Here is an 8,791-nt window from a genome sequence, read left to right as displayed (position 1 = left end):
TGCTGAGGTGAGGGAGAGAGGGTCAGAGAGGGGTGGGCGACTGAAAAAAGGCGACACAGATTCTGTACTGACTGGTCATACCAAAGACCTTAATTATATATATTATGGTCTTTGGTATATAGGGTCTTTGGTTATACACAGCGGGGACCTTACATGGAAGGTCTATTCCCTATTTCTTAAGTGAAGTCTTGAGTGAATCTTCTCTATTTTAAATTCATAATTTTCGCAAAAATTCCCTTCCGATATATCCCTGGAGATATCGCGCATGTGCGAGAACCGCTATACAGGCATGCAGTACGGATTGAAGAAAACTGCATAATATATAGCTTACTGAGAGAGGGGTAGAGACTGGCTAGCTGTCTGAGGAAAGGCGACAGAGAAGACAGGTGAAGAATAGGCCTACGTAGCAGACGAAGAAAGAGGGTGAACGATCGAAGGGCAAGAGAGACGGGAGGGGATGAAGTAGTAGTTTTGCACCTTACAGGTTAGGTCGCTCTCCTAATTATAAACACAGGTCTACTGATAACAATTTATTACATAAATTTATGCTGAGATACCACCTAACACTAATAAATGCATATATTCATCGCAAAATATAACTCCTCTGGTCAGATATTGCCGGGATTTTGCGCGTGCGCTAATACGCTAACGTAGCCAGATTGTGTATATACTGGCTGGAATATGCAGCGGACACATTACATGCAGGTTCTTATTCCCATTTCTTAAGAGAAGTATACTGATGGAATATTATAATAAATATCTATGCTAGAATACCTTCTCTCCATTTGAAATGCATAATTTTCGCAAAATATTATTCTTCCCGGTAAATAGGCCTATTGCGCATGCACGAGCACCGTTTCAGGCGTGCATGACGAACTGAAGAAAACTTCATATTCATAATGTAGCTTGCTGAGAGCGCGAGAGAGAGAGAGAGAGAGAGAGAGAGAGAGAGAGAGAGAGAGAGAGAGAGAAGTGGGAGACCGAGGAAATGCGACAGGGAAGATAGATGAGGGCAGTGGAAGAGGAAAGAGGCTGATCGAGGGAAAAGGGAGCCAAGAGGGAAGAATGGGAGGGGATGAAGTAGGAGTTTTGCACCCTACAGGCTATGGCGCTTTCCTGATTATTAACACAGGTTTACTGATAAGGATTTATTACATAAATCTATATACTCAGATAGCCCCTAACCATATTAATTGCATATTAATCACAAAATATGACTCCTCTGGTGAGATATTGCGCATGCGATAATACACTAACTTAGCCAGATTGTGTACTGGCTGGTATATGCAGCCAGCGCCCTACAGGCTAGGGCGCTCTTCTGATTATTAACACAGGTTTACCGATAAGAATTTATTACATAAATCTATACTCAGATAGCCCTTAACCATATTAAATGCATATTAATCACAAAATATAACTTCTCTGGTGAGATATTGCGCATGCGCTAAAACACTAACGTAGCCAGATTGTGTACTAACTGGTATATGCAGCGGACACATTACATGCAGGTTCTTATTCCCATTTCTTAAGAGAAGTATACTGATGGAATATTATGATAAATATCTATGCTAGAATACGTTCTCTCAATTTTAAATGCATAATTTTCGCAAAATATTATTCTTCTCGGTAGATATTGCGCATGCATGAGCACCTTTTCAGGCGTGCAGGACGGACTGAAGAAAACTGCATAATATAGCTTGCTGAGAGAGAGGGGTGGGAGACTGAGGAAAGGCGACAGGGAAGATAGCTGAGGGCGGTGGAAGAAGAAAGAGGCTCAGCGAGGGAAAAGAGAGCCAAGGAGAAGGATGGGAAGGGATGAAGTAGTAGTTTTGCACCCTACATGCTAGGGCGCTTTCCTGATTATTAACACAGGTATACTGGTAAGAATTTATTACATAAATCTATACTCAGATAGCCCCTAACCATATTAAATGCATATTAATCACAAAATGTAACTCCTTTGGTGAGATATTGCGCATGCGCTAATACACTAACGCAACCAGATTGTGTATTGGCTGGTATATGCAGCGGGCACCTTACATGCAAGGTCGTCTTCCCATTTCCTAAGAGAGGTCTACTGATGGAATGTTATCATAAATATCTATGCTAGAATACCTTCTCCCCATTTTAAATGCATAATTTTCGCAAAATATTCTTCTTCTCGGGAGATATTGCGCATGCATGAGCACCGATTCAGGCTTACAGCTCGTGCAGTACGGACTAAAGAAAACTGCATAATATAGCTTGCTGAGAGAGAGGGGTGGGAGACTGAGGAAAGGCGGCAGGGAAGATAGCTGAGGGCGGCGGAAGAAGAAAGAGCCTCAGCGACGGCCAAGAGAGCCAAGGGGAAGGATTGGAGGGGATGAAGTAGGAGTTTTGGACCCTACAGGATAAAAGCGCTCTCTTAATTATTAACACAGGTTTACCGATAAGAATTTATTACATAAATCTATACTCAGATAGCCCCTAACTATATTAAATGCATATTAATCACAAAATATAACTCCTCTGGTGAGATATTGCACATGCGCTAATACACTAACGTAGCCAAATTGTGTACTGACTAGTATATGAAGCGGACACCTTACATGCAAGTTCTTTTCCCCATTTCTTAAGAGATGTCCCCTGATGGAATATTATGATAAATATCTATGTAAGAATACCTTCTCTCCATTTTAACTGCATAATTTTCGCAAAATAATATTCTTCTCGGTAGATATTGCGCATGCATGAGCACCTTTTCAGGCGTGCAGGACGGACTGAAGAAAACTGCATAATATAGCTTGCTGAGAGAGAGGGGTGGGAGACTGAGGAAAGGCGACAGGGAAGATAGCTGAGGGCGGTGGAAGAAGAAAGAGACTGAGCGAGGGAAAAGAGAGCCAAGGAGAAGGATGGGAAGGGTTGAAGTAGTAGTTTTGCACCCTACATGCTAGGGCGCTTTCCTGATTATTAACACAGGTATACTGGTAAGAATTTATTACATAAATCTATACTCAGATAGCCCCTAACCATATTAAATGCATATTAATCACAAAATGTAACTCCCACCAGCGGAGTTATATTTTGTGATTAATATGCATTTAATATAGTTAGGGGCTATCTGAGTATAAATTTATGTAATAAATTCTTACCAGTATCCCTGTGTTAATAATCAGGAAAGCGCCCTAGCATGTAGCGTGAAAAATTACTACTTCATCCCCTACCATCCTTCTCCTTGGCTCTCTTTTCCCTCGTTCAGTCTCTTTCTTCTTCCGCCGCCCTCATGCTATCTTCCCTGCCGCCTTGCCTCAGTCTCCCACCTCTCTCTCTCAGCAAGCTATATTATGCAGTTTTCCTCAGTCCGTCCTGCACGCCTGAAACGGTGCTCGTTCATGCGCAATATCTCCCGAGAAGAATATTATTTTGCGAAAATTATGCAGTTAAAATGGAGAGAATGTATTCTTACATAGATATTTATCATAATATTCCATCAGGGGACATCTCTTAAGAAATGGAGAAGAGAACTTGCATGTAAGGTGTCCGCTTCATATACTAGTCAGTACACAATTTGGCTACGTTAGTGTATTAGCGCATGTGCAATATCTCACCATGATATTGCGCATGCGCTATTACACTATTACGTAGCCAGATTGTGTACCGACTGGTATATACAGCAGGCACCTTACACGCAAGGTATTAATTCTTCCTATTTCTTAAGAGAGGTCTATTGACAGAATGTTATAATATATGAATCTATGCTAGAATACCACTTCTCCATTTTAAATGCTACCGTTTTTGATTTTAGAGCAAAGTAACAAAAAGGCGTCGGTATTAATTGTATGTAACCCCAAAAGTAAATAGAAATAAATAATGGAACAAAGCTACAATTTACAAAAGCAACTGCAAATTACAAAAGCGCAATCATTCTTTCGGCCTAATCCGATTCGGCCTAAGCCGATCCTACACGGTATTAGGTTCTTGAAACTTTTGCACTCTCCGTCAGAATTCGCTTTTTCTACGGCCCTGTTATTGATATAAGTGTAATTGATACAGAATCACATTCTAGTAATCTAGTATATTGTAGCCAATATTGAGCCTCTTCACTTCGGCATAAATACAAGGACGTGTTTGTTTCGAGCCGATCCAGATTCATTGCGTCATACCAAGTGACAGCGTTCATTTATTTAGTTTCGTCTAACTAAAAACTCTAGATCACTGTTAAAATGTATAAATATTTGTTTTAGATTTTGCTGTGTCAGACTAGTACGAAAACTGGTTATTGGATATTACATATTGATGTGATCCCCAGTGTAGTTCAGCAGTATAATTTATATTATTTTTCCTAGTTGATCCTGCTAACTTTTGTTAAATATTTTATAGTGAAATAAAACATTTTCTGTGTGTCTCATGTAGTAGCATGCAGCACAACATAATTTCAACAAAAACCCTATCTATCAACGAAAAATCTGAAAATTTGAAAATCGTTGAAACAACGTCGACATTTTCACGTCGATTTTAGTTATAAATCCAATTCTTGTTTCACGCCATTTCAACAATAATTTCCGACTCTGTTCTTACGTTGTTACGGCTAGATTTCCCGCTGGGCTGTATTTCATGGATCCGCATCCACTACTGAGCTTGCCCACTCTCTGCATGTCACAAAACCGGACCCGTCACTGGCATGTCATAACCTCCCCACCCCCACCCACCCACATTTACCCTCCGTGTGTCACGAGCCACTGCACCCACCCCTGTATGCAGTATTGTCTCCTGCCCCCGTTCACGCCCCTTTAGCACGCGTTCCCACACCGCGTCCCGCTGTATGCCACGTTCCACACCCAGCCCCCTTGTATGCCACGTTCCCCACCCACCTCTTGATACCACGTCCCCCACCCACCCCCTTTGTGCCACGAATCCCCACCACCCCCTGTATGTTGCGTGGTCCCCCACCACCTCTGTGATGCACCGGTTCCCTACCCACCCCCTGTAGCCACGTCCCCCCCCACCCCCCTGTAGCCACGTTCCCCCACCCACCCCCTGTTATAGCCACTCCCGCCACCCACCCCTTTGCTGCCACGAACCCCGCAACCCACCCCCTGTATGCCACGTTCCCACCCACCCCTGCTATACCACGTCGCCGCGCACCGGTACGCGCGCGCTCTGTTGGCCACGAAATCCCCACCCCCCTGGTATGTGCGGTTCCCCACCCACCACCTGTATGCACGGTCCCCCACCACCCCCTGTATAGCACGGTTCCCCACCCACGCCTCTTTATACCATGTCCCCCTCCCAGCACCCGGGTATACACGTCTTCCCTCCCACTCCCTGTATTCCTGTCCCCCCACCCAACCCCTGTATGCCACGTTCCTTACCACCCCTGCATATACCACGCGTCCGCCCACCACCCCCTTTGTGCCCATGAACACCCACCCACCCCCTGTATGGTTTTCGTTCCCCACCCACCCTCTGTATGCCACCGTTCGCCCACGGCCACCCCATGTATGCCACGTTCCCCCACCGAGCCCCCTGTATACACGGTCCCCTTCACCACCCTCTTTATACCATGTCCCCTCCCACCACCATGTTACTATACACAACGTCTTCCCTCCACCCCCTGTATGCCGTCCCCCAGCCGCGCCCCAGCTTATGCCACGGTTCCACACCCACTCCCCTTTAGGGCCAGCAGGCCGTCCCCGCCACCACCCCCCTGTAGTGCCACGGTTCCTCCAGCCCACTCGCCTGCGTATGGCACGTTTCCGCCACCACCCCTGTATTGCCATGGTTCCACCACCCACACCCTGTGATGCCGGGCACGTCCGCGCCACCCCCCTGTATGGCCACGTTTCCCCCACCCCACCCCCTGTATGCACGTCCCCCCCCACGCCCTGTGTATGCAGGCGTTCCCCCACCCACCCCCTGTATGCCACTTCCGCTCACCACTCCTCGTATGCCACGTTCCCCCACCCACCGCCCCCTGTAGTCACGGTCCCCCACCCACCCCCTGCTACCTCGCCACGGGGTCCCCCACCCCACCCCCCTATCCTATGCCACGTTCCACCCACCCACCGGCGCATTACCCAATATGCCGACGATGGCCCACCACCCACATCCTGCTAGTGCCAAGCTTTCCCTCCCACCAACCCCAGCTCGAACTAGTCTCACCTCTCCTATCACTCTATATTAGCGTGTGAAAGTAAAAGTGGCCCGCATGAAGCGCAACCACCATTCCATCCTACAGTGTTGCTGTTGTGAAACGAGGCTATCTCGAATTAGAGATCACAACGGGGAAACCTCGTTGAGACTTATCAGTGGAGTGCACGATTAGGCACCGTGAGTTGCCGTTAGAGGAGGCACTTGTCGAGCGCCTGACATCATACGAGGTTTCGCCTGAGCGCTACGATAAATTGGGTGGACCGCGGATGTAAATACGTGTTCAACGGAGGCGCGGGTCACTTCGCGGGGTGGGCGCCCGTGGCAATTAATCGCCACGACGGGAGGCCCGGCTGTCCGCGGGTTGCACGATTTTAGACTGAAAATGTATTCGGCACTGACACTGGTTTATACGTTCATCGGTGTATTTTGGACTCTGGCCGGCACACGCCGACATCATTGACTCGCATCGATCTGAATTTGGGTGGTGGCAGTTATAGGGCTACGAACACAGCAGGGAGGCGATCCTGGGTGTCCAGGACAAGTGAGTACCGGGTAGTGAAGACAGCATACGTGAGGGCGTCCGCCCATCTTCAGATTTCGCCGATAATGGGAAGGGTAGAAGTTCATTTGAAATGGCGGGCGTATCGGGGGTGCTCATATGGGTGTGTGGGAAAGAGAATCGTATGGTGAGGACCACTGGCGAGTACCGACCGCTCGGACGGAGGCAGTAGGGCCAGGCGGCGAGCTGGAGAGGCAACAAGTGCTCCATCGAGCCATTGGGTGTAGCCTCTGATGTTTGGTAGCCTTTTTTATACATTCTGGTGGTCATGGCAAGGCATGCTAAGACGGGAAGTATTCGAGGAGACGGCGTTGTGGAGGAAAATACGGTTTCCCGTGGGGGTGGGCCAAAAACCCATGGAGAAATGTCTCGTCTGTTAGAAGCTTGGACGGGTCTATATCTTAAGTTTGGAGGTGGGGGGCAGTGAGTCGGAAGTCCGGTCACAGTGCGGGTGAGAGGGCGCGGCGCGTGGGAGAGTCTGTAAAACCGCAGATGGTGGGGAGATGAAAGAAAAGAGGAGTAGGAAAGAAGGGAGAGGGGCTCCAGGAGGAGGAGATGGGCGAAGAAGAGAAGTCGCGTAGAAAGGCGGGATATTTAGTATAAAGATGGTTTTTAACTTGCCCGACGTGCAGTGAGCGGTATTTTGCTTAACTCTGCTAGCTGCTCCACATGGAGGGGAAGATCTATAAATGCGGAGGAAATTACGCGGCCTCTGGCCTAGAACCCTTTGAGTGCGGCCGGGATGTGCACGTTGGGGGGGAAGTTATTGATCCTAGTTAAATAGACTAATACAGTTAAGAAAGACACATACGCGACTATACATCATTACGCACGAAAACCTCTGATAAGCAGGAAACCATGGGCGCCAACTGAATATAGGCGGCGAATTAGCAACTCCGGATCTACTGATGGCCAAGCATGTTTATTGGGGTTTAACTAGGACATCGCGGGTGGGGCGGTTTAGGGTGACGTCAAAGAAGGGTGTGTGTCGCGACGCCCAGTCGGATCCGAAGTAAATAGGGTCGGGGGGTCACTTTGGCCCCTAATTATAGTGAAGGCAAACTGGATAGTCTAAGGTTCGGGTATATGGGTTAAACGGTGCCGGTTTACGGCTCATAGCGGACGAAGAAGCGGTCGATCAGTGGATATCGGTCCAGATGGTGTCTTACCGTTTGATGAAGTGGGTTAATTATGCTCGTAGTTACCACGGTGTTTCGCGTACATGGGTGTGGCAACGATAACATATGTGACTTTAACCTTCGACACCCCGCGGCTCGGTGGCAATTTGAACCAAGCAGGATTAGCTACTTACCGCCGTACCGTAGGCGGCATTTGGTTGCTGACAAGCGGGGACAACGGGGAGAGAGGGAACAAACGGGTGGGTGTACATCACACATAGTGTTTTGGAGCGATTTGTGGGCAGACTCTGGTAATATATTAGATAGATATAGATATACAAGAGCGAGATGGAGATTAGTAGAGGTGAGCGCTGGACCATGGAATAAAGGGGGTGGGTGGGGAAAGTGGATACAGGGAGTGGCGTGGCGGACGTGGGCCTTAGGGTGGTGGTCGTGGGGCCCCGGGGATGTGGTGGGTAAAGGGGGTGGTGCGGAACGTCGGATAAGTGGGGTGGGGTGGTGGGGCGGGGACATGTACGGGGGTGGGTGGGAGGTAGTGAGGTGTTACCATGTGTGTGGAGGGGGGAATGGCTGATAAAAGAAGGGTGGAGTGGGAAGTGTGGTGTGGTGGGTGTGTCGGGGTTGGGTGGTGTGGGGTATTTGTGGGGTAAGTGTGGTGCGGGGCGTTGCGGGTCCGTGGGGGAGGTGGCTAGGGCGACGGGTCTGGGATATCGGAGTAGAATATGGAGTGGGTAGAGGGTAGGGATAATCAGTAGGATGCAGCGGATGAGATGGGATAGATGGTTAGATCGGGGGCGAAGAAATAAAGGGGGTGGGTGGGGTGGGGTTATGGCAAAGGGGTCTGGGTGCGGTGGGGGGGTGCGGTATTACAGGGGTGGCGGTAAGGAGTGGTAACCAGGGGCTTGGGTGGGGGGAACGGCCTTACAGGGAGGGAGGGGAAGACTTGGTGGGTGGGTGGTAT

This window comes from Priapulus caudatus, unplaced genomic scaffold (genome assembly GCF_000485595.1).
Source record: "Priapulus caudatus unplaced genomic scaffold, Priapulus_caudatus-5.0.1 Scaffold381, whole genome shotgun sequence".
Lineage (NCBI taxonomy): Eukaryota > Metazoa > Priapulida > Priapulimorpha > Priapulimorphida > Priapulidae > Priapulus > Priapulus caudatus.
This window is presented reverse-complemented; position numbering follows the sequence as displayed.